General features: G+C 42.2%; 1 long non-coding RNA gene across 1 annotated transcript; it reads left to right on the top strand.

Moving 5' to 3' along the window:
* The first annotated feature begins 21,833 nt into the window (after nucleotides 1–21,833).
* Nucleotides 21,834–24,899, top strand: LOC136495316 (uncharacterized). The gene is made up of 3 exons (XR_010768965.1): nucleotides 21,834–22,528; nucleotides 23,436–23,580; nucleotides 24,645–24,899. It is a non-coding gene; the product is annotated as an uncharacterized lncRNA (long non-coding RNA).
* Nucleotides 24,900–26,513: the final 1,614 nt, after the last annotated feature.

The following is a 26,513-nucleotide window of genomic DNA, read 5'->3' as shown; positions in this document are numbered from 1 at the left end:
GTTTGATAATTTAGGTCAATTGGCTCAACGAGTGGTAGCGCTCAATAGCCAATTTCAAAATATGCGCAGAGATACCCATTCCAGAAAAGTACCACAATTGCCGAAGCCTGTAATCCATATTCAGTCGATGAGGGCTATGAGGACGACAAAAAAGAAGAGGTTGTCACGGTTGAATGGAATTGGGGTAAGAAGACAGTAATGGTATCAAATCCTTGGGGAAGAGGAGTCAAAGAGAGCTATGATTTCGATGTCACAAAATCAGACAAGCTCTTCGATTTCTTGCTTGAGAAGGGACAGATCAAGTTGCCCAACAATAATGTTATGTTGCCCCCTAATCAGTTGAAAAATAAGAAGTTCTGCAAGTTTCACAATGCTACTTCTCATTCTACTAATGAGTGCAGAGTTTTCAGGCAACATATACAAAGGGCTATTCAACAAGGAAGGCTCAAATTTGATACACCTCGAAAGAAGAAAGTTGATGATAATCCTTTCCCAAAAGATCAAAACATGGTTGATCCTAGGTTGCTCAAAGGAAAGACTAAAGTCCTAACATCAACTACATCAAGAGAAACTAGAACAGTCGATCCCGAGATGCAAATATCGGCTGACAAATATAGAGAGATTAGGAGGCGTCATGACCAACAAAAGAGCCGATATGAGTAGAGAGAGACATCAAAGGATGGGGCGACAAGGCCGCGTGTTACATCTCAAATTTTGTTGAATAAATGGCAGCGATAGAAGAAAAAAGATTATCAGTGTTGGTTAGAAGAGTAGGAATACCAGGTCCAATAAGAAAAAGAGAGGTATGAAAGAAAGCAAGTTGAATCACATTGGAATTGTCTTTTCTTTAGACATTGCTGGAACGAAGGTTTGAAATTGCCTACCAAAAATAACTGCCTAGAGTGCAGCGAGCAATATTGGGAGTTTAGGCAATCTCAAGCCAACCGCCGGTCTATCCATGCTCAAAAAGAGTATCATCATGATAGTGTGGATCAGCGCTTAAAAATAGTAGTGTTCATGATTGGCTTGGGAAGCGAGTTGTTGATCAAAATTGGGCTGATTATGATGAGGGAAGAAATGAGGAAGAATATGTTTGGCAAAAAGGCCAATGGTGTCTAGGAGGTTTCACAAGAAGCCAGAGAAGAAGGGTGCAATGCCTAAGGAACAGAGAACTAGAATAAGCTCAGGCATCTGGCAGACCTCTAGTGTGGCGTGTTAAACAAACAACCAATGGGGGCAACCATCGGCTAATATTCAAATGACTTTTCTATTACCATCAGAATTTAGAGCTCCAGCAGATTAAGAAGTTTATTTAGATTTCGATGAATCAGAGTATGAAGGAATAGTTGCTAAGTTGATAGTTATATAGCAGGCTATATTCAATAAACCAGTCAAGCATCGACACCTAAAGGCTTTATATGTAAAAGATTTTGTTGATGGGAAGTCGATGAGCAAGATGTTGGTGGATGGAGGTGCTTCTGTCAATCTTATGCCTTACACCACTTTTCATAAACTTGGCAAGGGACCTAGGAGATTTGATTGAGACCGACATGATGCTTAAGGATTTTGGGGGTAATGTATCTAAGACTAGGGGGCAATGAACGTCGAATTGACGATTGGAAGTAAGACTTTGCTCACTACATTCTTCGTCAGTGATGGAAAAGGGTCATACAGTTTGCTCCTTGGTCATGACTAGATTCATGCTAATTATTGCATACCATCAACCATGCATCAATGTTTGATTCAATGGCATGGAGATGATGGTGAGCTAGTTCGCGCTGTTGAATCTACGAGTATCACAATAGCCGATCCAATGTATTAGCAGCTAGAAGACTTTGAGTGTTTTTGGGAAGGAGGCTTCATTAGAGTCAATGATGAAAGCCAACACCAATCCAAGCAGTCGGCTCTAAGAGTTTATTTTAATGGATAATCCAACAGATGGTACAGATGGTAAACTAGGACATGGCTTCACATCGGCCGATGAATTAGAAGAAGTAGATATTGGTTCTAGAGATAGGACTAGGCCGACGTATATAAGTGCCAAGTTGGATCCTAAGTATAAGCGGGAATTAGTTGATTTATTAAAGAAATTTAAAGATTATTTTGCTTGGGAATACTATAAGATGCCTGGTCTAGACCGATCGATTGTTGAACATCGGTTGCCAATTAAACCTAGATATCGGCCGTTTAAATAAGCTCTGAGGAGATTCAACCCAAACATACTTGATGATATCAAAAAGGAGAGTGAAAGATTACTAGGAGCAAAATTTATCTGACCGTGCCGATATGCAGAGTGGATATCGAATGTTGTTCCTGTGTATAAGAACAATGAAAAGTTAAGAGTTTGCATCGATTTCAGAGATCTAAACAAGGCTACACCCATGGATGGTTATCCGATGCCGATAGCCAATATGTTGGTAGATGTAGCAGCCGGGCACAAGATTATTAGCTTCAAGGATGGCAATGCAGGATATAACCAAATTTTTATGGCTGAGAAAGACATAGCAAAAACAGCTTTCAGATGCCCTAGGCACAATCGGTTTATTTGAATGGGTTGAGTGACCTTTTGTTTGAAGAATGCTGTTGTGACTTATCAGAGGGCAATGAATTATATTTTTCATAAGTTGATCGGTAGGATTGTTGAAATCTACATTGACGATGTAATAGAAAAATCCAAGGGTACAAGGAACATCTAGCTGATTTGTAGGAAACTTTGGAGTGCACAAGAAAACATGGTCTAAAGATGAATCCTAATAAGTGTGCCTTTGGAGTATCGGCTAGACAATTTTTAGGTTTCATGGTCCACGAGAGAGGAATCAAAGTTGGTCAAAAAAGTATGAGAGCAATCGATGAGGCAGTGCCCCCGACTACTAAAACAAAATTACAATATTTGCTTGGAAAGATTAATTTTATCAGAAGGTTTATTTCAAATTTGTGGGAAAGGGTTCTACCATTTTCTCCCTTGTTGAACTTAAAGAATGATCAAGAATTTAAGTGGGGTGACACACAGCAAAAGGCGTTTGAGGAGATAAAAGAATACATGAAATGTCCACCTGTGCTGGTCCCTCCTCAGCAAGGTAAGCCTTTTAAGTTGTACGTATCGGCCGATGACCAAACGATTGGATCGGCCTTGATGCAAGAGTTCGAAGGGAAAGAACGAGTTGTTTTCTATCTTAGTAGAAAGATTTTGGATCCAGAGACAAGATATTCTCCCATCGAAAAATTATGCTTGTGCTTATATTTCTCTTGCACTAAGTTACGACATTACTTGTTATCGGCTGAGTGTACAGTTGTCTCCAAGACTGATGTGATCAAGCACATGCTATCAATGCCAATATTAAATGGAAGAATGGGGAAGTGGATTCTTGCGTTGTCAGAATTTGACTTGAGGTATGAATCCGCTAAAGCAGTCAAAGGGCAAGTAATAGCCGATTTTGTCACCCAGCGTCATAAGCCAAGCATTAACTATGTAGAGCCGGTACCTTGGATGTTATTCTTTGATGGGTCATCATGCAAGCAAGGTGGTGGCATTGGCATTGTTACTATTTCACCTTAGGGGCAAGTTTTGAGTTTGCTCTTCCAACTGAACCAATGATTACCAACAACCAAGCAGAGTATGAGGCTATTCTTAAGGGGTTTTAACTTCCTCATGCAGTAAAGGCTAAGGCAATTGAAGTATTTGGAGATTCATAGTTAATTATTAATTAGTTGATCAGCATATATGAATGTAAAGAAGATACTCTGAGGGGATATTATGATGAGAGCCAAAGATTGCTCAGGGAATTTCCTCATGTCTCTCTTCAACATATTCCAAGAGCATAGAATCAAGAGGCTAATTGTTTAGCTCAAAGTATGTCAGGTTATCGAATGCTGCAAGAGGTCTTAAGTGGTGAAACCTTGAATAATGATTGGAGAGTTGAAATAGCCGATTACCTTAGGAATCCATCACAAAAGGTTACCAGGAAGCTAAGGTATAAATCAACTAAGTATGTTTTACTAGATGATCAGCTATATTACAAAACAGTCAATGGGGTGCTTCTTAGATGCTTAAATCAAGAAGAAGCCAAGGTGTTGATGGGTGAAGTACATGAAGGGATATGTAGAGCTCATCAATTGGCTTATAAGATAAAATGGATTATTCATAGGACTGGGTATTTCTGGGCAACAATACTGGAAGATTGTTTTGAATATTATAAGGGGTGCTAGGACTATCAGTGTTTTGGTAATGTTCAGAAATCACCCGCATCGGCTATGAATCCAATAATCAAACCATGGCCGTTTTGAGGTTGGGGAATTGATCTAATTGGCCAGATTTTTCTACCTTCAAGTAAAGGACATAAGTTCATATTGGTAGCAATGAATTACTTTACTAAGTGGGTTGAGGCAATTCCTTTGAAGATGGTAACCTCAAAGTACTTCTTAGTGTCATTCTATAGGTGACGCTAGAAAGTGCCAACAAGCATTTCTGGCATCATAGCTAGGGATGACAACTTAGCAAAAGTGATGTTAATAAATGTCAACAATATTAGATGGCTACATAAACAAGTGATAAGTTAATAAATACCAACAACAATCTCTATCGGCAGTAGGTTGCAAAAGATTTATGCATTGTGCTTATGTAGTCTCTATCAACGGTAGCTGAGGAAGTCCTATGCATTACTTGTTATAAATTAATCTCTTGGGTTTTCAATTGAAGTCCTCTTCCACTATCTGTAACCTAATGTTTTACTGATTGAATTTCACAAGAAGGTATGTAAGCAGAACCTGTTGGTGATGGGTAGCAACCAATGACTAGTGCTGATTGATGTTGTTTCTAGGGTCCTCCGCCTCTCCTAGGGTAAGTCCCCCTTCCAGGCAAGCGGCAAAAACCTTTTTTTGAAGAATGCTGGTATCCCGACAAGCTCCACCAAAGCAGAGACATCGGCGGAGATAACGCTTCAAGAACAGCTTGTAGGTGAATAGAAAAGTTCCGCTGCCCTCATCGAACTAGTGGATGAACTGAAGAGGAAGACAGAAAAGTCTGAAAGGGAGTTTGAGGAATTCAAGAAACAGCAACAGGAGGAGTACAATAGGCTCTGTGAGGAAGTCATGCGCTTAAGCTCTCCTGGTAATTAACTCTTAGTCTTCAACTCCTGTGGCTTGATGCAGTGAACATTTGTGGTTTGTTGTGTGGACTCATTTGACGGTTTGTTGTGGTGATACTCTATCAGTGGCTTGCTGCTGACGTGTGAAATATTAATTGTTGGTATTTGATTATCAGGTTGAATAATTATGTAGTCAATCTGTGCAGTAGTGACAATGTCGAATTACTTTTCTAATGTAATTATTGTCTTGCACGCGGTAGAACTAGGACATGCCACATGTTCAAATAAAATGTGACACGTAGACCATCCAGTGCATGACACGTGAATTGGCCAGGGCACGACACGTGGGCTATTAAAAATTAGACACATGGAAGGAAATCGTCAAGCCACGTGGATGTATAAAAATACGACACCGTGACGTGTGGTCAAATAAGAAACGGACACATGGACCAATAAAAATATGACACATGGTCTGTAACACCTCGGGTGTTTAAAAACTAAAACCTGACATGTCATCATACGCATTGCAAAGCATTTGGCATTTGGTGAAAACTTTGAGATGCATACACTAATACAAGTTTATATTTATGTGGTATGTGTTGCATTGTATTGTTTGACTCAAGTTCAAAGTTTGTTTGGATTTTGAATTTTTTGAGAAAACCCCGCTTTTCAGCATTTAAATCCTACCCTGAAAATCCATTTCAAAATTTAAGCATATTTTGGGGTTGAGCCCAAAAGCAAAAGTGTAGAGCTTGACAAGTTATACAAAGTTTGTTTTTGGAGTTTTTCAAGTTGTTTAGAAAAATTTTGAGTAATTCAAAAACGCGTAATTCGTTAAATTTCCCTATTCAAATTCAAAAGTTCATTTCAAAATCTAGACCGAATTAGGAGATGGTTATAGAAGCAAAGTTGTAGAACTTTTGCTTTTGAACAACTTTTGTTTTTGGAGATTTTTGAGTTGTTATGAAAATTTGAGAGTAATTTGTGAATTTTGGCGAATGGCAAACTTGTAAATACTATGAACAGTGTTTACCGCCGTAGCTACATGGCCGGCGACCTTCTTCGGTGTTCCAGGCGCGTCGTGGCCGTCCTTGGCGTCGCACTGGCGCAGAAATGGCTCCGTCGTGGCTTCCTTGAGCTTCTGAGCCACGCTATAAGTACCAAAACGCCGTCGTCGTCGTTTTTCTTCTTCCTCTGTTTTCACCGCCGCCGTCGTTGTCATCGCTCCGATGAGCTCGCATCATCTCCCTAGCGCCGTTGTCATCTCGATAAAGGCTGTTCCAGTTCCGTCTTTCTCTTACGCATCCACCCAGCCAACTGTGGTCGACTGATTTCGCCGAGAATCCGCTGTCCGCGTCCTTCTTCCTCGTGGCCGGCAACTTCACCACCGCGGGCGTGTTGTTGTGGCCAGGGCTCTCCGGTGAGCCGTTGCCCATGATCAGTGTACCTTTGGCTTCGTCTCGATGCCGTAGTGCTAATTTCATTGTTGCTTGGCCGTTTTGTCCACTTCAGTCGCCGGCACACCATCACCGACGACCCTTGCGCCGCCGTGATCACCGTGGACATCGACCCGTGTCACCGTTGCTTCTCCGACCTTGTTATCTGCTCAGTTGTGTTCAGGGTAAGCTGCTGGTGCTTCCTCGACCTTTAGTTTAACCGCTACCGGCCTGTAGTCGCCAGCGTAGTACCGCCGAGGCGCCATGTCCGCCATGGTCGATGTTGAGCTAGAATTGAGTCGTAATCGGTACATCTAAGTACGTCTATAGGTGCGCCTAGTAGTGTAGAACATGTTGGTGCTATCGCCATCACCGGTGATCTCACCATCGGCGAGGAATCGATGGTCAGAGCCGTCGCTGCCGTGGTCAACGTCGGAGGTTGATGATGACATGTGGGGTCGGGTTGTCAGTGACTCAGCGTTCAAATGGATTTTTCTATTTTCGGATTTGAATGAATAGTGTCTATTTTTGTTATTTTTGTGTAGATTTATTTAGAGATCCAAAAATTAAGTGATTAAGTGATGTCCTTGGGTGATTAGTTGATAATGATCCTCGGCAATTGATTTGGGTGTTGCGAAAAAGGTTTGATTAGTTTGACTTGCAACTGTACCGCGAAGGAAAGTTGTATTCAAATTATTAATTTTGCATCCATCATCGAGCATCATGTTTCATATTCCGCATCATGTTAAACATGGCATTGTTATTACGTGTAGTGAACGAAGGTGAACACATGGTAGTTAATCAAGTTGTTGAGGAGGATAATCCGTCTGTTGAAGTCGGATCGAATACTTGTGAAACGTCGCAGGACCCGGACTTTTCCGTCAACGAAGGCAAGCCCCGGATGCATACAACCCTACCTTGTGTTTTACAACTTAATTTTGCTTTTGCTTTCTGTTACTGCATTAAGTGATTAGGAGTTAAGTAAGAGCCTAATTGGTGCATTACCAACCTTGTTATTCCATATTTACCATATTACCAGTTTTAAACTCGTATATGCCTAGTTTTGCTTAGCTATGCGTAGAATGATGAAAGTCAGGTGACTACCTGCCACCTGCAAGTTTTAAAGGGAACATTGGTTAATTATGTTAGCATGTGATATGGGAATGTGGAGTAATAAATCTAGACTGGGCGGACTCGGTGTGTGTGAGCCACAAGACATGGAGGTCTTGTGAGCGGGTTCTTTCCGCCTGTCTCGATTAAGGCATGTCTGTTGTTGAATTGCATGAGGTGAGAATTTGTAGTACTAACCACATACTCCGGTAAGCCTGAGCTTGGTAATTCTATTACGAGAATGGCTACTCACGCACTGGGAGTGGAGAGATGGCGAGAGTAGCGTGTACCCACGTGGCCATGGGCTGGAATGGTGGAGTACTGTATTCCCGGGTGGCGCGGACCTATTCTTGCTTTAGAGGATCCGAGAGTAGGTTGATATATGTAGGTCGGGGACCTGCATATGTCATGTGGTCTAGAATTCCCAGCTGGGTTTTTAATCGGTTCGAATCGTCGTTGCTCCTCGATTATGGAGACTCAACTCACTGTTCATCATCGTAGTATTAATAACTGGAACTTGAGAAAGGTTTGCGAAAGAGATTGATATGAAGTTCATGTTCTCATTATGGATCATGGCAGATTCATATGTGGTACTTATAAAGTTTTACCTTGGAATTAAAGAATTTTGTTAAAGAGCTTTTACGCAAAAGAACTTTGATTATTATTAAAGCCATACCTTGAATCCCATGAGCCGGCATTCCTGAGTTCTATCAGTTTTATTTCGGTTAAGTCTTGTTGAGTACTTTTGTACTCAGGGTTCGTTGACCCCTTGTTGTAGGTGAGCCTCATGAGCAGATCTGTTTTGGATCGTGCTGCATGACTATTGTTCATTCTGACGATGAGAAGTAAATGTGTGATCCTTGGGCAGGATGTTTAAATTGTGTGTAATGTATATGTTAATTATGCCACTCCACTACTACTATGGTTTGTAATAATTATCGAACTTAGTTTGTAAGGTTTGAAACAACTGGTTTGTAAACTATGTTATCGTAAGACTTCCGCTGTTTTTACTCTGGTGTTGATATTTGAATAAATGTTGTAATACTGCAATAACTTTGTAATGTGATCCTGCTCGGAAATCGTGGATGATTCGGGGTTCCCCGAGGACACCCGACAGTCTTTTTAAGTTCATGGAAACATATGCATAGATGTCAAAGGTCGTCGGACAGTGACAGGTGCATGTGGGCCCTATAACTTAGGAGGTTCTGCCACAGAATGGTATCAGAGCAATCGTTACAAGGTTTTTGTTGTATTGTTTTACAAAAACTTCAAAATGATTTGGGATGACTAAATTTAACTTGATAATTTGGTCCAAATTGCTTCTAACTTATCTTATTTCTTTCTCACCATTTCGTATTTGATTAAAAAGTCTTGTGTGGTGCAGTAGTAATCTTACTATGCCCTATATAAAAATAAATGTTGTTTATGTGCATTATAAACTTTGATGTTTTTGTTCGTAAGAACGATTCATGCATCATTATTAATTCACCCGTTACTTCCTTCACCTCTTAGTCTGGAGTTGAGTAGTGAGACTGGTTTGAGTAATGTAATCCATCATAGCTGCTCTTTAGACTTTGATCAAATGGTCTTACTTGGATTAAATTGGCTTCCTACAATATGGCTCGTGCCAAGATGATGCCCCATAATTCCATTGGACCCAAAGGAGTTCCTCATCACCAACTTGCCCCTAGAAATGATGGTGCTAGCAGTAGTAGTTCTAGGCCTAATCCCCAGGCGGAGATACAGAGGATTTCTGTAGAGTTAGCACAAGCTACTAGAGATAGGGCTTTGGATGTTATACAGGTAGGAGAATTGCAGGGTCAATTGAGGCATCTCACCACCGCGCATAGGAACTATGAACGTATGTTGGTTCGTACGGTGGAGGGAAGAAATGAAGCTTGGCAGAGAGAAAATGTAGCTAGAGCTAGAACTCATGAGCTAGAATTCTATGTAGAAGATTTAGAAGAACATAATACCTATCTACATGAGGAAGTTCATAGGCTTAGTAATCTACTAAATCCGAACTATGAGTCTCAAGCTGATGCCATGGACCCCGGTGTCATCCTTGCCGATGATAACGAATCGGAAGAGGAAGAAGAAGAAGATCCTGAAGAATTAGTAATGATCAATGAAAGTGATGATGAAGGCGGTAATAATTCTAGAATGGATACCGAGCCTGAAGTTTGAAGTAATCACGGAAAAGAGTAGAGTCGTATAATAGTTAGTTATAGTTAAGCTATGTATCTTGTTTTGGTCCTTACAGGTTCTGGTGTTTATAGTAGTAAACCCTATGTAATGTGTCTGGAGTAAGCTTTTGTGCAATTCAATAAAGGCTTGTGAATAAAGTTTGGTTTGTTATGAGCAGATGCGTCGTACGCGGGGTTCGTATATTCCTGGAACTTCACAAGATGAGGACGGTATTCCAGATCCGCCACCAGTTCTAACAAATTTAGCTGATGCTATAACCGCACTTGTCAATGTGACGGCTGAAAATTCTCATTTGCTTCATGGGATAGCTCAGAGTAATCAGAATCAGATGCAAGGAAACCATGGTCGCCACCATAACAGATAGGAGGCTACATATGTTGACTTTATAGACACAAGACCACTAGTGTTCACCCAGGCAGATGAACCATTGGAGGTTGATGACTGGCTTCGAACCATGGAGCAGAAATTTGACCTTATTCCATGCACAGAGTATCAGAAACCTGTGTTTGCCGCCCAGCAACTTAGAGGAGCAGCAAGTGCTTGGTGGGCAAACTTAGTGGCTATGCAACCAGCTGGCATTCCAATAACTTGGGCTGAGTTCCGTACTGCCTTCAGAGCCCATTATATCCCTGAAGGAGTGATGGCTATGAAGCTAGATGAATTCCTTGCTTTGAAGCAAGGAGATCAAACCATGATGCAGTATGTGGGAAGATTTAATCATCTGTCCCAATATGCATCAGAACATGTTAATACTGATGCCAAGAAGAAGAGGTGGTTTATGAGAGGCCTGAATACCAAGTTGCAGACTATGATGACCACTTGCACCAATGTTACTTATCATGAGGCAGTAAATATTGCAATTGCTTTAGAGTCAAAGTATCGGCAGCATAAGGAGCTCAAAAAGAAAAAGAGTGTGCCGTCTGGATCTTTTGGGGGAAATCAGAAGAGGCAGAGGGTGATTTATCATCCAGTACATCATAATCGTCCTCCTTATCGTCTGCCGCAGTTCCAAGCTGGGCAACAGTCAAATGTCCGTCCTGCTATAACCTATCCGAATTCACAGTCAACCAATGCTTTTGGTGGCAATGCTCCAACGTCCTAGGGTCACAACTATCCGTGTTACAATTGTGGAAGGACTGGTCATTTCTCCAGGGAATGTCCATATCCTAGGCAGGCTAATCAAAATTATCAGAAGACCCCTGCCAATCAACAACAGGGTCAGGCACCAAACAAGAACCCCAATCAGAATGTTCAGAAGGGCAAAGATGAGAGGAAGATAGGACGGGTGTTCTATATTCAAGCTGGAGAAATTCCAGAAGGGGAGCCAGTGATGATGGGTATGTTTCCTGTTGCCAATCACCCTGTAGTTATACTTTTTGATTCTGGCGCATCGCATTCATTCATCAATAGAACCTTTGTCGTGAAGCATGAAATTTCAATTGGGGCAACAAAGGAAAGTTTCTTTATACAGTCGCCCGGGGGACGTCTGTGTACTAATGAGATGGTATACCAGGTACCCATAAACCTGGGTGGGCATATTTTTCCCACTACCATGATTATCCTTAAGGATCAGGATATAGATGTAATCTTGGGAATGAATTGGATGTATCAGCATAAGGCTGTTATAGATGCTTTGAATAGGACATTAAGAGTAAGTTTGCCTAATAGTAATTCTCAACTTCTCATCCAACTTCCAACCCTAAGAAGATTAGTGGGCAAGATTTGTGCAACTGCTGTCAAAGAGATTAGAGATATTCCGGTAGTGTGTGAATTTTCGGATGTGTTTCTTGAAGATTTACCCGGTCTACCACCTGATAGGGATGTACAGTTTAACATAGAGCTGCAACCTAGAACAGCTCCGATTTCTCGGAGATCTTATAGGATGCCACCTAAGGAATTGGCCGAGTTGAAGGCTCAGTTACAAGAATTAATTGAGAAGGGGTTTATCCAACCTAGTTCCTCACCTTGGGGATGTCCAGCAATTTTTGTGAAAAAGAAAGATGAGACCCTGAGGTTATGTGTTGACTATCGTCCATTGAATGAAGTGACCATCAAGAATAAGTATCCATTACCTCGGATAGATTTGCTTTTTGATCAATTGGCCGGAGCCAAAGTTTTCTCCAAGATAGATTTGAGATCAGGATATCACCAAATTAAGATAAAGCCTGAAGATATTCCCAAAACGGCATTTACCACAAGATATGGATTATATGAATACTTGGTAATGTCTTTTGGTTTGACAAATGCTCCCGCTCATTTTATGTATCTGATGAACTCAGTATTCATGCCTGAGCTAGACAAGTTTGTAGTAGTGTTTATTGATGACATTTTAGTATATTCCAAGAATAAGAAAGAACATGCAGAACATCTTAGGATTGTTCTGACTCATTTGAGGGAACATCAATTATATGCTAAGTTCAGTGTGATTTTTGGCTTAAGGAAGTGCAATTTCTTGGACATGTCTTGTCAGCCGAAGGAGTTGCAGTTGATCCCGGCAAAGTGAGGGATGTGCTTGATTGGAAACCGCCAGCCACAGTTCATCAAGTTCGGAGTTTTCTGGGATTGGCAGGGTATTACCGTCGGTTTATTCTAGATTTCTCAAAAATATCAAAGTCCATAACTGAATTGTTGAAGAACCAAGTTAAGTTTGTTTGGTCATCAGATTATGAAGAGGCTTTCCAGACTTTGAAGAGATTATTAACTACTGCACCAGTATTAGTCCAACCTGATATCGAGAAGCCGTTTGATGTTTATTGTGATGCTTCAGGTATTGGTATTGGATATGTGTTGATGCAAGAAGGCTGAGTCATTGCTTATGCATCTAGGCAACTTAAGCAACATGAAGAACACTATCCGACTCATGACTTGGAGTTAGCAGCTGTGGTTCATGCTCTAAAGATTTGGCAACATTACCTGCTTGGTAATACGTGCCATATGTATATAGACCACAAGAGACTAAAGTATATCTTTACTCAGTCAGAGTTGAACATGCGACAAAGAAGATGGTTAGAACTGATTAAGGATTATGATTTGGAAGTACATTATCACCCGGGTAAAGCAAATGTGGTTGCAGATGCCCTTAGTCGCAAAAGTTATTGCAATTGTCTGACAGTAAGAACAATGGGTTTGAATTTATGTCAAGAAATGGAAAAGTTGAATGTAGAAGTAATTCAACAAGGTAGCTTGACCAACATAATTGTTGAAGCCACTATTCGAGATCAAGTTATTGCTGCTCAGAAGGAAAACAAGGGTATAGCCTATATCAAAGAAAGAGTCAAGAATGGAAAAGCGGAATGCTTTAGCATTGATGATGAAGATGTGTTGTGGTTCAAGGATCGCCTGGTGGTACCAAAAGTTCCTGAGTTGCGACAGTCAATTCTAGAAGAGGCACATGCTACTAGGTTATCTATCCATCCGAGAAGCAACAAGATGTATCATGACTTGAAGCAAAGATTCTGGTGGACTAAAATGAAAATAGAGATTGCTAGATTTATAGCAAAGTGTGATACTTGTCAAAAGGTGAAAGCTATACATTTGAGGTCTGCTGGTGAATTACAACCATTGCCTATTCCATCTTGGAAGTGGGAGGACATAAGTATGGATTTTATTGTTGGTCTACCCAAGATATCAAAGGGATTTGACTCAGTGTGGGTTATTGTAGATCGACTCACTAAGTCAGCACATTTTCTTCCGATCAAGACAATATATCCTATGATCCAATATGCCAAAATGTACTTAGCAAGAATCATGAGTTTGCATGGAGTACCAAAGACCATAGTGTCAGATAGGGGTACACAGTTTGTCTCCAGCTTTTGGAAACATTTACATGCTTCGTTGGGTACCAAACATCTATATAGTATAGCTTATCATCCGCAGACTGATGGGTAGACTGAAAGAGTCAATCAAGTACTTGAAGACATGTTAAGATGTTGTGTCCTTACCTATTCCAATAAGTGGGATGAGTGCTTACCTTTGGCTGAGTTCTCATACAACAATAGTTATCAGAAAAGCATTAGAATGGCTCCATTTGAAGCACTCTATGGTTGTAGATGCAGAACATCATTGAGTTGGTCTGAGCCAGGAGAGAGAAGATTCTTTGGAGTTGACCTTGTGAAAGAAACAGAAGACAAGGTTAGGCAAATACAGAGTAATCTGAAGATAGCTCAGTCCCGCCAAAAGAGTTATGCAGATAGACGACGGAGACCATTGGTATTCAACAAAGGAGATTTTGTATATCTGAAAGTATCACCAATGAAGGGAGTTAACCGTTTTGGTGTTAAAGGAAAGTTGGCACCCCGATACATTGGACCGTATCAAATTTTGGAGAGGTATGGAAAAGTGGCATATCGCTTGAAATTACCTGAACATCTCGCAGTTGTACATGATGTGTTCCATGTTTCTCAATTGAAGAAGTGTCTCCGAGTGCCTGAACAGAATATTGAAGTTGAAGGAGTGGAACTAGAACCGGATTTAACTTACTCCGAATATCCTATCCGAGTGTTGGATCAGAAAGATCATGTTACTCGAAGACGGACAATCAAGTTCTACAAAATACAATGGAATTAACATTCAGAAGAGGAAGCTACTTGGGAATCAGAAGACTACTTGTTAGAAAAGTTTCCAGAGTTTCTAGCGTCAATATAGAATAGAGTAATGTTAGTTGAGCTCAGTTGCTACAAATTGTGTTTTGTAAAGGAACCTCAGCTGTTTTATGGACAGATTTTGTATGTGTTCTCGCGACACATTTCCTTTTCCATTACTTACCCTATGGCTTTGAATCTCGGGGCGAGATTTCTTTTAGGGGGAAGGATTGTAACACCTCGGGTGTTTAAAAACTAAAACCTGACATGTCATCATACGCATTGCAAAGCATTTGGCATTTGGTGAAAACTTTGAGATGCATACACTAATACAAGTTTATATTTATGTGGTATGTGTTGCATTGTATTGTTTGACTCAAGTTCAAAGTTTGTTTGGATTTTGAATTTTTCGAGAAAACCCCGCTTTTCAGCATTTAAATCCTACCCTGAAAATCCATTTCAAAATTTAAGCATATTTTGGGGTTGAGCCCAAAAGAAAAAGTGTAGAGCTTGACAAGTTATACAAAGTTTGTTTTTGGAGTTTTTCAAGTTATTTAGAAAAATTTCGAGTAATTCAAAAAGGCGTAATTCGTTAAATTTCCCTATTCAAATTCAAAAGTTCATTTCAAAATCTAGACCGAATTAGGAGATGGTTATAGAAGAAAAGTTGTAGAACTTTTGATTTTGAACAACTTTTGTTTTTGGAGATTTTTGAGTTGTTATGAAAATTTGAGAGTAATTTGTGAATTTTGGTGAATGGCAAACTTGTAAATACTGTGAACAGTGTTCACCACCGTAGCTACATGGTCGGCGACCTTCTTCGGCGTTCCAGGAACGTCGTGGCCGTCCTTGGCGTCGTGCTGGCGCAGAAACGGCTCCGTCGTGGCTTCCTTGAGCTTCTGAGCCACGCTATAAGTACCAAAACGCCATCGTCGTCGTTTTTCTTCTTCCTCTGTTTTCACCGCCGCCGTCGTTGTCATCGCTCCGGCGAGCTCGCATCATCTCCCTAGCGCCATTGCCGTCTCGATAAAGGCTATTCCAGTTCCGTCTTTCTCTTGCGCATCCACCCAGCCAACTATGGTCGACTGATTTTGCCAAGAATCCGCTGTCCGCGTCCTTCTTCCTCGCGGCCGGCAACTTCACCACCGCGGGCGTGTCGTCGTGGCCAGGGCTCTCCGGTGAGCCGTTGCCCATGATTAGTGTACCTTTGGCTTCGTCTCGATGCCGTAGTGCTAATTTCATTGTTGCTTGGCCATTTTGTCCACTTCAGTCGCTGGCACACCATCACCGACGACCCTTGCGCCGTCGTGATCACCGTGGACATCGACCCATGTCACCGTTGCTTCTCCGACCTTGTTATCTGCTCAGTTGTGTTCAAGGTAAGCTGCTGGTGCTTCCTCGACCTTTAGTTTAATCGCTACCAACCTGTAGTCGCCGGCGTAGTACCGCCGAGGCGCTGTGTCCGCCATGGTCAACGTTGAGCTAGAATTGAGTCGTAATCGGTACATCTAAGTACGTCTATAGGTGCGCCTAGTAGTGTAGAACATGTTGGTGCTATCGCCATCACCGGTGATCTCACCGTCGGCGAGGAATCACTGGTCAGAGCCATCGCTGCCGTGGCAAAGTCGGAGGTTGATGATGACATGTGGGGTTGGGTTGTCAGTGACTCAGCGTTCAAATGGATTTTTCTATTTTCAGATTTGAATGAATAGTGTCTGTTTTTGTTATTTTTGTGTAGATTTATTTAGAGATCCAAAAATTATGAAAATTTTTGTGTGACTTCTCTGTGATGTAAAGTATTTAAGAAAAATATCAAGTAATGTTTTTCAGTAATTTTTGAATGTGATAAAAATTGCTCAATTTATTAATAAATGGATTTCCATGATTTTTCTAGGCTTATTTATTTATTCAAAAATTATGAAATTTGTTTTGCCACTTAGTTATCATGTAATGAACATTTACAAAAATTTTGAGCTCAATTAGAATAAGTTGATTTATTTCATAATTTTGAATTAAATAATTAATTCATAAAAGCAAATTGTAACCTTTAATGAATTAGGTTTTGTTTGAATTTTTGATTAAGTGATGTCCTTGGGTGATTAGTTGATAATGATCCTCGGCAATTGATTTGGGTGTTGCGAAAAAGGTTTGATTAGTTTGACTTGCAACTGTACCGCGAAGGAAAGTTGTATTCAAATTATTAATTTTGCATCCATCATCGAGCATCATGTTTCATATTCCGCATCATGTTAAACATGGCATTGTTATTACGTGTAGTGAACGAAGGTGAACACGTGGTAGTTAATCAAGTTGTTGAGGAGGATAATCCGTCTGTTGAAGTCGGATCGAATACTTGTGAAACGTCACAGGAGCCGGACTTTTCCGTCAACGAAGGCAAGCCCCGGATGCATACAACCCAACCTAGTGTTTTACAACTTAATTTCGCTTTTGCTTTCCGTTACTGCATTAAGTGATTAGGAGTTAAGTAAGAGCCTAATTGGTGCATTACCAACCTTGTTATTCCATATTTACCATATTACCAGTTTTAAACTCGTATATGCCTAGTTTTGCTTAGCTATGCGTAGAATGATGAAAGTCGGGTGACTGCCTGCCACCTGCAAGTTTTAAAGGGAACATTGGTTAATTATGTTAGCATGTGATATGGGAATGTGGAGTAATAAATCTAGACCGGGCAGACTCGGTGTGTGTGAGCCACAAGACATGGAGGTCTTGTGAGCGGGTTCTTTCCGCCTGTGTCGATTAAGGCACATCTGTTGTTGAATTGCATGAGGTGAGAATTTGTAGTACTAACCACATACTCCGGTAAGCCTGAGCTTGGTAATTCTATTACGAGAATGGCTACTCGCGCACTGGGAGTGGAGAGATGGCGAGAGTAGCGTGTACCCACGTGGCCATGGGCTGGAATGGTGGAGTACTGTATTCTCGGGTGGCACAGACCCGTTCTTGCTTTAGAGGATCCGAGAGTAGGTTGATATATGTAGGTCGGGGACCTGCATATGTCGTGTGGTCTGGAATTCCCAGCTGGGTTTTTAATCGGTTCGAATCGTCGTTGCTCCTCGATTATGGAGACTCAACTCACTGTTCATCATCGTAGTATTAATAACTGGAACTTGAGAAAGGTTTGCGAAAGAGATTGATATGAAGTTCATGTTCTCATTACGGATCATGGCAGATTCATATGTGGTACTTATAAAGTTTTACCTTGGAATTAAAGAATTTTGTTAAAGAGCTTTTACACAAAAGAACTTTGATTATTGTTAAAGCCATACCTTGAATCCCATGAGCCGGCATTCCTGAGTTCTATCAGTTTTATTTCGGTTAAGTCTTGTTGAGTACTTTTGTACTCAGGGTTCGTTGACCCCTTGTTGCAGGTGAGCCTCATGAGCAGATCTATTTTGGATTGTGCTGCATGACTATTGTTCGTTCTGACGATGAGAAGTAAATGTGTGATCCTTGGGCAGGATGTTTAAATTGTGTGTAATGTATATGTTCATTATGCCACTCCACTACTACTATGGTTTGTAATAATTATCGAACTTAGTTTGTAAGGTTTGAAACAACTGGTTTGTAAACTATGTTATCGTAAGACTTCCGCTGTTTTTACTCTGGTGTTGATATTTGAATAAATATTGTAATACTGCAATAACTTTGTAATGTGATCCTGCTCGGAAATCGTGGATGATTCGGGGTTCCCCGAGGACACCCGACAGTCTTTTTAAGTTCATGGAAACATATGCATAGATGTCAAAGGTCGTCGGACAGTGACAGGTGCATGTGGGCCCTATAACTTAGGAGGTTCTGCCACATGGTCCAACGAAGAAGTGACACGTGATCCAATAGCAACATGACACGTGTGCCAGTAGAAAACTGACATGTGTAACAACAGGGACCTGACATGTGGTCCAGTAAGAACTTGAAGCGTGCAAGAACCAGAGATGGTCACGTTGTGCAATAAGAATGTGACACATACCCAAACCATCTCCAATGCAACCCGCTATAGCATGTACACGTGAAAAGCATCTCCAACAAAAGCACCCACTAGCGTGGCAGCCCCCTGCCACGTATGCCAAAATAGTTCTATGATGGTCTATTTTTTATCACAGATCAATCCACTTCTATGACGATTTGCTGAATCTATCATGGAAGTTCAAATATGACGCGATTTCTGTGACGAACCTTTTTCGTCATAAATTCGTCATAAAATTGAAATTATGACGAATTTGGCTCCTTTAGTGACGAAAGATGTTCGTCATAGAAGTGGATATTCCTAGTAACACGACCCCAACACAAAAAAGCGAAAGAACGAAGAAGGGGAAGAACCCACAACCCCAAAATCCTACTAGCCATAACCTATGAGAAGAAGATACATCAACGCAAAAGCTACCTACAAAGCGAACCAAGTCATGGTGGCAAAGCATCCACCAAGAGAAGTTGACGAACCAGCGCCAACGGCAACAAAGCATCTGCATGAGAGGATCATAGCAACCTTTGCGGCAAAGCATCCGCAAGGTAAGAGGCCCGCACGTTCTCGACAGCAAAGTATCTACCAGAGAGGGAACCCAGGACAGCGACAGCGGCAAAGTATCCTCAAGGTGAACCAGCAACAATGACGACCAAGCATCGGCCCGAGAGGATCATAGCAACCTTGGTGGCAAAGCATCCGTAAGGTGAAATGCCATGACCATTTCGACGGGCAGGTTCAGCATCAGGTCGAAATAGGTGGCTAGGGCAAACCCACCGCGCGCTCGAAACTGCGAATGTGGGGGCTAGACCCAGAGCACCGAGAGCGGTGTCGCCCAAACCACGGAGGACACGTGCGTCTTTGTTTCATTGCATACACACGTTGAGTACTCCCTCTGTTATGTGAAGAATACAATTTTAAGATTTGTATCAATTAAAGCGTCTCAACTTTGTCCAAGTTTATAACAAATAGTATTATCATCATTTATGTCTTGAAATAAATTTATTATGAAAATACTTATTTTATATCATGATACTTTCTAATGATACTTATTTTATATACTTATTTTATATCATGAATATTATTACTTTTTTATATGACTTTAGTCAAAGTTCAAATCGTCTGAATTCTCAAAAAGTGATAATTGCATCCTTTCATGGATGGAGAGAGTAGATTCTATCTAAAAAAACAAAATACCAATCACATATAACACGGGCATGAACAACTAGATAGACAAGCGCGCTTCGCTGAGCTGGCTTTAGTATTGCACGTGTTCTTGTTGTTGTCGGAAAAATAGACTAGGAAAGCTTGGTGACTCCTACGGTCTGTAAGCATTGTAGAGACACCTAGTGCGCACGCTATGACCACCTCTCGGAGAATAACTGTTAGGGCAGCTCCAGCTTGTGACATAGGGAGGCGCAAAGAAGAGAGGGGGAGTAAAGTAGAATAGGTGCAATATATTGGATGAAGGGTGCAACTTAGCATTTGTAAGGACTTGTAGCTTATTTGAGCACCCGATGCATATAATAAAAAGGATAAACGCAAGAAGTCCACTTGCCTCGTAGATATTGTCATGCATGCTACTACTCCCTTTATCCCAAAAGAAAGTCGCCAAGGATGTACATGTCAACTTTCATAAGTTTAACAACATTTATGTCTCTAAATAAGCTTATTATAAAAATATATTCAACTGTTAATCTAATAATAGTTATTATGCACAATAAATATTAATAGTCTCTTATATGTATTTGGTTAAAGTTAAAAATGCCTAATTTCTGGGGAAGTGAGAGTAACATTTTTTATGGGATGAAAGGAGTAAGAAATAGGAAGAGTATTTTATTTTCGGTGGTCCCTTCGGTTAGAAATTTTAGGTAGCCAAAAGGTTGGAGCCGTTTCAGCTAAAAAAATAACTTATGATATGGCTAGTTTTGTACACTAAAGTTGTCCTTAGCGAGACCGTAGGAGCAGCCAGAGGCTTTTGCTTCTCTCCCAGCACAACGCGAGTTGAAGTTGTTCTACAGCAAATACGCTAAGAGGCCACCGATTCTGCCATGTCTATAAATCTTAACTAAGTAGTCCATATACATAACTTCCAACTCCTGTATAGTAGTCTATTTGTTGCAATTTTCACACAATGGTACCGTTCGGCTTACTGAATTTTGGCTAAAACTGGCTGAAAAAACACTGTTCTGGCTGAATTATTGTGAGAGGAAAACACTGGTCCAGCTGAAAAAAAACAAGCCGAATAAGCCGAATATGGGGTAAGCCAAACGGGGCCAATATTAAGGTCATATGTGGTTTTTAGGATGTGTCCCACGCATATACCTAGCTCTCCCTAGCTCTTGAGATAAGCGAACTAGAAATCTACAGCGCCACAGCGGCGATAGGGTCTTATGATGGATGAGGCCAGGGGTAATTTTGTCCTTTCAGGTCTAAAAAATATAAGAGAAGAAAGAAAATAGAAAATATGAGAAAAGTGAGAAAAACTTCTGAATTGAAAGAATTCATGCAGAGGGTCTCAAATTTTGAAAAGATTGCGAATTGGGTGTTAAAAGAAGTAAGATGCGTGGGTTCGATGTCGAATACCAAAATTTTTCGGAGCGGAAGAGCTGTAGCCATATGTAACACCCCGGTGTTACTTGATACACTACCCTAGTGTTACTTGATAATTAATTATCTTAAGCCATGCCTACTCGCACTTATATGTTGAAACACTTGGTGGAGTCGAGAACAATTGAAAAAGGTTTTAAAAATAAAGTTTGTTAGGATGGATAGCTCTTTAGATAAGCTTTTCGAAATGTCTAATATCATGGAAATTAGAGTTTGGTGTTAAAAGTTATGGGTTTTTTTGGTTTTTATACTGAAATTTGAGAGCCCGTACCATAGCTTCGGTTTAAACTGGAGGTCCGGCAAAAAAAATATTATGATTCTTAGTCGCTCCAGGCTGAGAGCTCCGACCGGTATTCGCGCTAAAATTATCTGAGCAGCTCAACCGGAGGTCCAGTTCGTAGGGAAAGAAAGATATTTTCTACAGAAGTCGGCCGAACAGTACGCTCCTGTGCTGCACTAGGGATGAAAACAGATCGGATACGAACGGATATCACCGATATTACATTTATTTTTATATTTCTGTTCGGACTCGGATTTGAATACGGATAGTGTTAACTATATCGGATAGGATACGATTGGATATCGACATCATAAATATGCGATTTGAATATTCGAATACACGGTATCGGATGTTGGATATCCGGACTCAGATACAGACAAATTTCTTCTCTAAACAAATTCAGTTTCGAATAATATCGAAAAAAATATCGATAGCGTTTTCATCCCTACTGCCACACGGGCATTGCCACGCTCTGACCCTGCCGCGTCAGCGCTTGTGTGGCCGTGCAGTGCGGCCGTCCTTGCTCCACTGCTCATGGCCACCACCCATGCCACGCTGCTCCCTCCCCTGCTTTCTTCTACTCGCCCAGCTCACTAGCCCTTCCGACTGCGTGCTCTCCCTCCCTGTCCTTGCCTCTGCCGAGCTGAACGCCCCACCTCCATTGCCGTCGTCTGCTGCCCGATGGGGAGGCGGCCCAGCTCGTGCTCACCCTCCCTGCTCGCCTCTCCCGGCTCTTGCTCACCCTCTCTCCCATTCGCTTGCCTCCCTGCTCCCTCCCTCATACAGCCACGGCCATGGCTGAAACCGAGCTCCGAGCTTGCGCCCACCGACCACGCCCCGCGCCGCATGCCACCCACGCCCCTCTATTGCCGCTGCCACCCTGGCCGTGCAGTTCTGCACCGACCTCTCCCCGCGCGGCCACCACGAGCGCGCCGCGCACCCGACCGCAGAGGCCCGCCGCTGGCCGGGCCAGCGGGATCGACGAGCCGCCGCCACGGCTTGCGCGGCCAAGCCACAGCCGGTCGCCTCAGGACGCGTCGCAGCCACCCCATGGTCCGCGGGGGCCCCGCGCGCCTTGCCGGTCGTCTAGTCGCAGCCGTCGGAGCTCCTCCAGCCGAAATCGAGGGCCCCCTCCCGTACGCGCGTGCTCTGTTACGAGCCTGTGAAGAAGGGCATGTGAAGAGAAATAGAAAGAAGGCCAGGGTTCTAGATGTGAAAGTGCAAGAGACAGACAAAAGGTGAGTATCTATTTTGATTTCGAAAAAAGTCTGGGTTCTCGATGCAAATGTGTTTCCTTTTTCGGTTATCTTTTTCTTTTATGCATAAATAGGCGGAAACTTCAATAAATCGTAGAAAATTTCTAAAAATGCCAAACCAGTTTTGTTGCACTCCTCATGACTAGATCTATACAGTAGATTTATAATACCATGTGCTTTAGTACAAAGTTTTTGTTGTATTGTAATCTAGTCTTTATGTTTATTTATTAGAGGATGTTCAAGTAATCCAAATGTAGTGAAATTTTTATGATAGACTAGTGTTGATGTGTGTGTGCTATTGTAAAAATTTCATGTCCAGTGAATGCATATTTCTTGAGTTATAGATTTATCTTATGATATGCTTGTTTAATAGTTTTGAAGTAGTTAAAAATATATAAAATGGAAAATGTGTGTCATCTCTGTGTTAAGAATGTTTTTGTCCTATGAATGCATGATGTGGCTCGGTTGTTTAATATAATATTGATTTGTAGATTTATTGTCATGTACCTCTATTGCCTTTAATTTTTATTAAATGGTAGTAAGTAACATGTTTAATTTGATGTTTACAAACGATGTTTTATATACTGCTTGTGCCATATGATGACTAAGAAAGGTGTACTTAGTTTTGTTTGGTAAGTAGAAGTGTGCTTAACATAATTATGGTAGTTCTCGCTTGTATGTTTAAATGGAAGTGGTGACTTTAATAACTTGTGATATGTTGTTAATAACCAACTCGCGAGTAATGTTCCATGAGAGTATGAGAGTGGTTCTTAACGACGGTTAGCTACCTTAGTCGCCCTATGACGTGCTGCTTATCTTTTAGTGTTTGTAAATGTCTTATTATGCTTGTTTGACTGAAGCATGCATTGCATTCATGCATATCATTTAGGTACAATAATGGTTGATAGATCAATTGATGGACTATGAAGTCGAACCAGAAGCCGGTGTAATTGTGACCATGTCAAGAAGATGGAGATGGTTGGATCACGTCCTGAAGATGGAGCCAACTAACTTAGTGTTAATAAGTTACCCAGGCAAGTCCCGGTGCATAACTCCTATTTTACAAGCACTTAATTATAATGTTGATGTGCATTAAGTTGTAGAAGTTGATTGAAACACACCTGCACAAATATTCTATCCTATGAGTACTACTAGTATGACAGGAATCGTGTAGTATGCCATGGTATAGGACTGACGGTAGAAATCGAGTGATGGGCTGTCACTCGCGAGAAATAGGTCCTGGTTATATTGTTATTGCTATCACATGGTTTGGATATGGATAATAATTGAAGACCGGGCAGGATTGTGGACTTTAGTTTGGATATGGTTGGTTATAGCAACAGAGCGAGGCTCTGGTTGCATTTTTCTCGCCTGTGTCGATTAAGGACTGTTCGTTGGTGGCCATTTGACAAGTTTGAAGGTACCAAACACATAACAGGGGCCTGAGTTACAGTTGACCGTGAAGCTTAATACTTCCTTATGATCAAGGTGCGCAAAACGTTCACCAGAGTGTTTCTCTGGCCATTCTAGCGACTGTTTTTGGGAGGGGAATGTCCATGGACCAAACTTATGAGGGAGAAACCCAACGCTGGTTCACGGACGGGCCTCATAGGGTGGGTTCTCTGGAGTGGTCGGGTCATTTCGGGCCTTCATATGGTTGGAATGGTTGCCTTGTACATGCTCTTTTGAGAGAAGTATGGGCGCATGTTTAGGATTGCCCAGCTGGATGTACATCGATTGCAATTGCTATCCTCCTCGGATATGGATACCACTTGTCATTTCACTATCATCGTAGTTAACACAACTGAAATATGGAGATGATAACGCTTCTGCCGGATGATAAAAAAATATTTTGATTGCTTTCCACATGCTTGTAAATAGTTTAGGTGCTTACCTAGAATTGCTAATAAACTTGATGTGACTGCTAAAACCTTGAATACCAAGATACACTATTAGTAATGCTTATCTACAAAAACAACTAAATAGCTAGCCAAATAGCCCCTTGCATATCCCTGAGAATCGGGAGACTACTCCCACCTAGTCAGGTAAGTCTTGCGGAGTACATTGTGTACTTAGGGTTTTATTTCTCCTATTGCAGGTAGTAGGTGGATGCCGGAGCTAACTCTTGCTGTGTGTGGATACCTCCTGGTGGGCTCAGCAAGGCTTCCTTTATCGTCGCGATCGTAGTAGTTTTACTCTCATAATCTATACTCCTACTTTAATATTCAAAACTGTTTACTTTCGCTGCTCTTGTATAAAATAACCCTTCTTCCGCTGCTTGTATGAAATCGATTTTAACTCTGATTTTATGTAATCTTGTGATGTATGAAATGGTTAACAAATGTAAGCTTTATTCACTTGTTTATGATCCTGATGAAAATGTAGATTTTCGAGTTCTTCTGTTGGGTTTGCTCGACAGACTACCAGGTTTAATTTAATCTTTTATGTACTTAGTGTCAAATAGCTAATAAGTACACTTGGGATTAGGTTAAATTGGACGATTCTGCCACACTATGGTGGGTATGGTGGGTGTCGAGTATCAAAATTTTTCTGTAAAACTCACATCGTTGTAGCCATGGCAGTTGCTAGTTCCAAGCTTCAAGAGGAGGGCCACCGAATGGAGGAATGGTGAATTGGTGATATATAAGCTTTTTAGTACGGAAAAAGTCCACATTACCTCTCTCAACTTTTGCGAAAGTCTGTTTTCCTCTCTAAACTCTAAAATCGGAAAAACCACCTGTCGGTGTTTCGGACCGGGGGGTCCTCAACCAACCAGTGAATTTGAACTGTGTGCCCCTAATTCCGGATGGTGATGCAAAGAGACACAAGGTTTATACTGGTTCAGACAATCGATGCCCTACGTCCAGTCTGAGAGATCGATCTTGTATTCCTTGCACCGAAGTGCTTGTAGTAGGGGGTTACAAGCTAGGGAGAGAGGGAGCTAGTCCTAGGTCTCGGCAAGGTGTCGTGTGGGCCGCTTGAGACGTTGCTCTCAGGCGGCTGGGATGTGTGCGTCCGTGTGTGTTACAAGGTGTTCTTCTCTTCCAGTCCCCGTCTAAGTGGCCCAAGTCCTCTCCTTTTATAGTTGAAGGGAGGACAAGGACAGTACATGTGTTAACTATACGGCGTCGTGCCAACAGGGGCGGTGTGTCCAAGCCCTATGGCCTGTTCCTGTGGCGGCGTGGTCGTCGGAGTGGTCTGTCCTTGGAGCACTGGGGCGGCGTGCTAGTCCCATCCAATCCTGTGCGTCGTGGGAGCCCCGGGACTGCCTCGGAGTGGTTGCGGTGGTGGACGTGCAAGCCGCTGTAGACAGACTGCTCGCGAGGCCAAGGCTTGGTCGGCGCCGAGGCTACACCGTAGTGGGGGGTCTCGGTGGGCACAGACCTCGAGATAGCTGGGTCCTTGGTGCAAAGTGCCGAGGCCCTGAGAGGGCGACTGATCTGGTATGCTGGCTTGGAGGCAGTGATGACCCAGGCCAAGTTGTCCGTGCGATGTTGTTTTCGAGGCGGGGATCGCAGGGACATAGTCTAGAGTGGGCGCTAATCGTGGGCACAGTGTCAGAACATAGTGGCCGATAATCCCCGCCGTGCATTGTCCCAGCCGGTATGGCGCTGATGCGACCTTGGGTCCCGTCGGCCATTCTGTGGCGTCGAGCCATCGTCCGGCTGAAATTGCGGGAGTGGTTGAAGTATTAATGAGACATGACGCGCTGTCGGGAGGGTCGGTCAAGGCGGGGGGCGATGGACTATGGATAAGCTGGCCTCGCGCGATACGGAGAATGAGGCCTCGCGTGAGACGGAGAGCGGAGCCTCGCGCGAGACGAAGATCGAACTCCTTGCCGAGGCCTTCCGTGGAGAGCCTCGCGCGAGGCGAAGATCGTGTTCCCTGCCGAGGCCTTCCGTGGAGAGCCTCGCGCGAGGCAGAGATTGCGTCAGGATGCCGAGACCTCCTACGCGAGGCTCGAGGC

This window comes from Miscanthus floridulus, chromosome 12 (genome assembly GCF_019320115.1).
Source record: "Miscanthus floridulus cultivar M001 chromosome 12, ASM1932011v1, whole genome shotgun sequence".
Taxonomy (NCBI): Eukaryota; Viridiplantae; Streptophyta; class Magnoliopsida; order Poales; family Poaceae; genus Miscanthus; species Miscanthus floridulus.
Note: the sequence above shows the minus strand (reverse complement) of the source record. Positions and strands in the feature narration are given on the sequence as shown.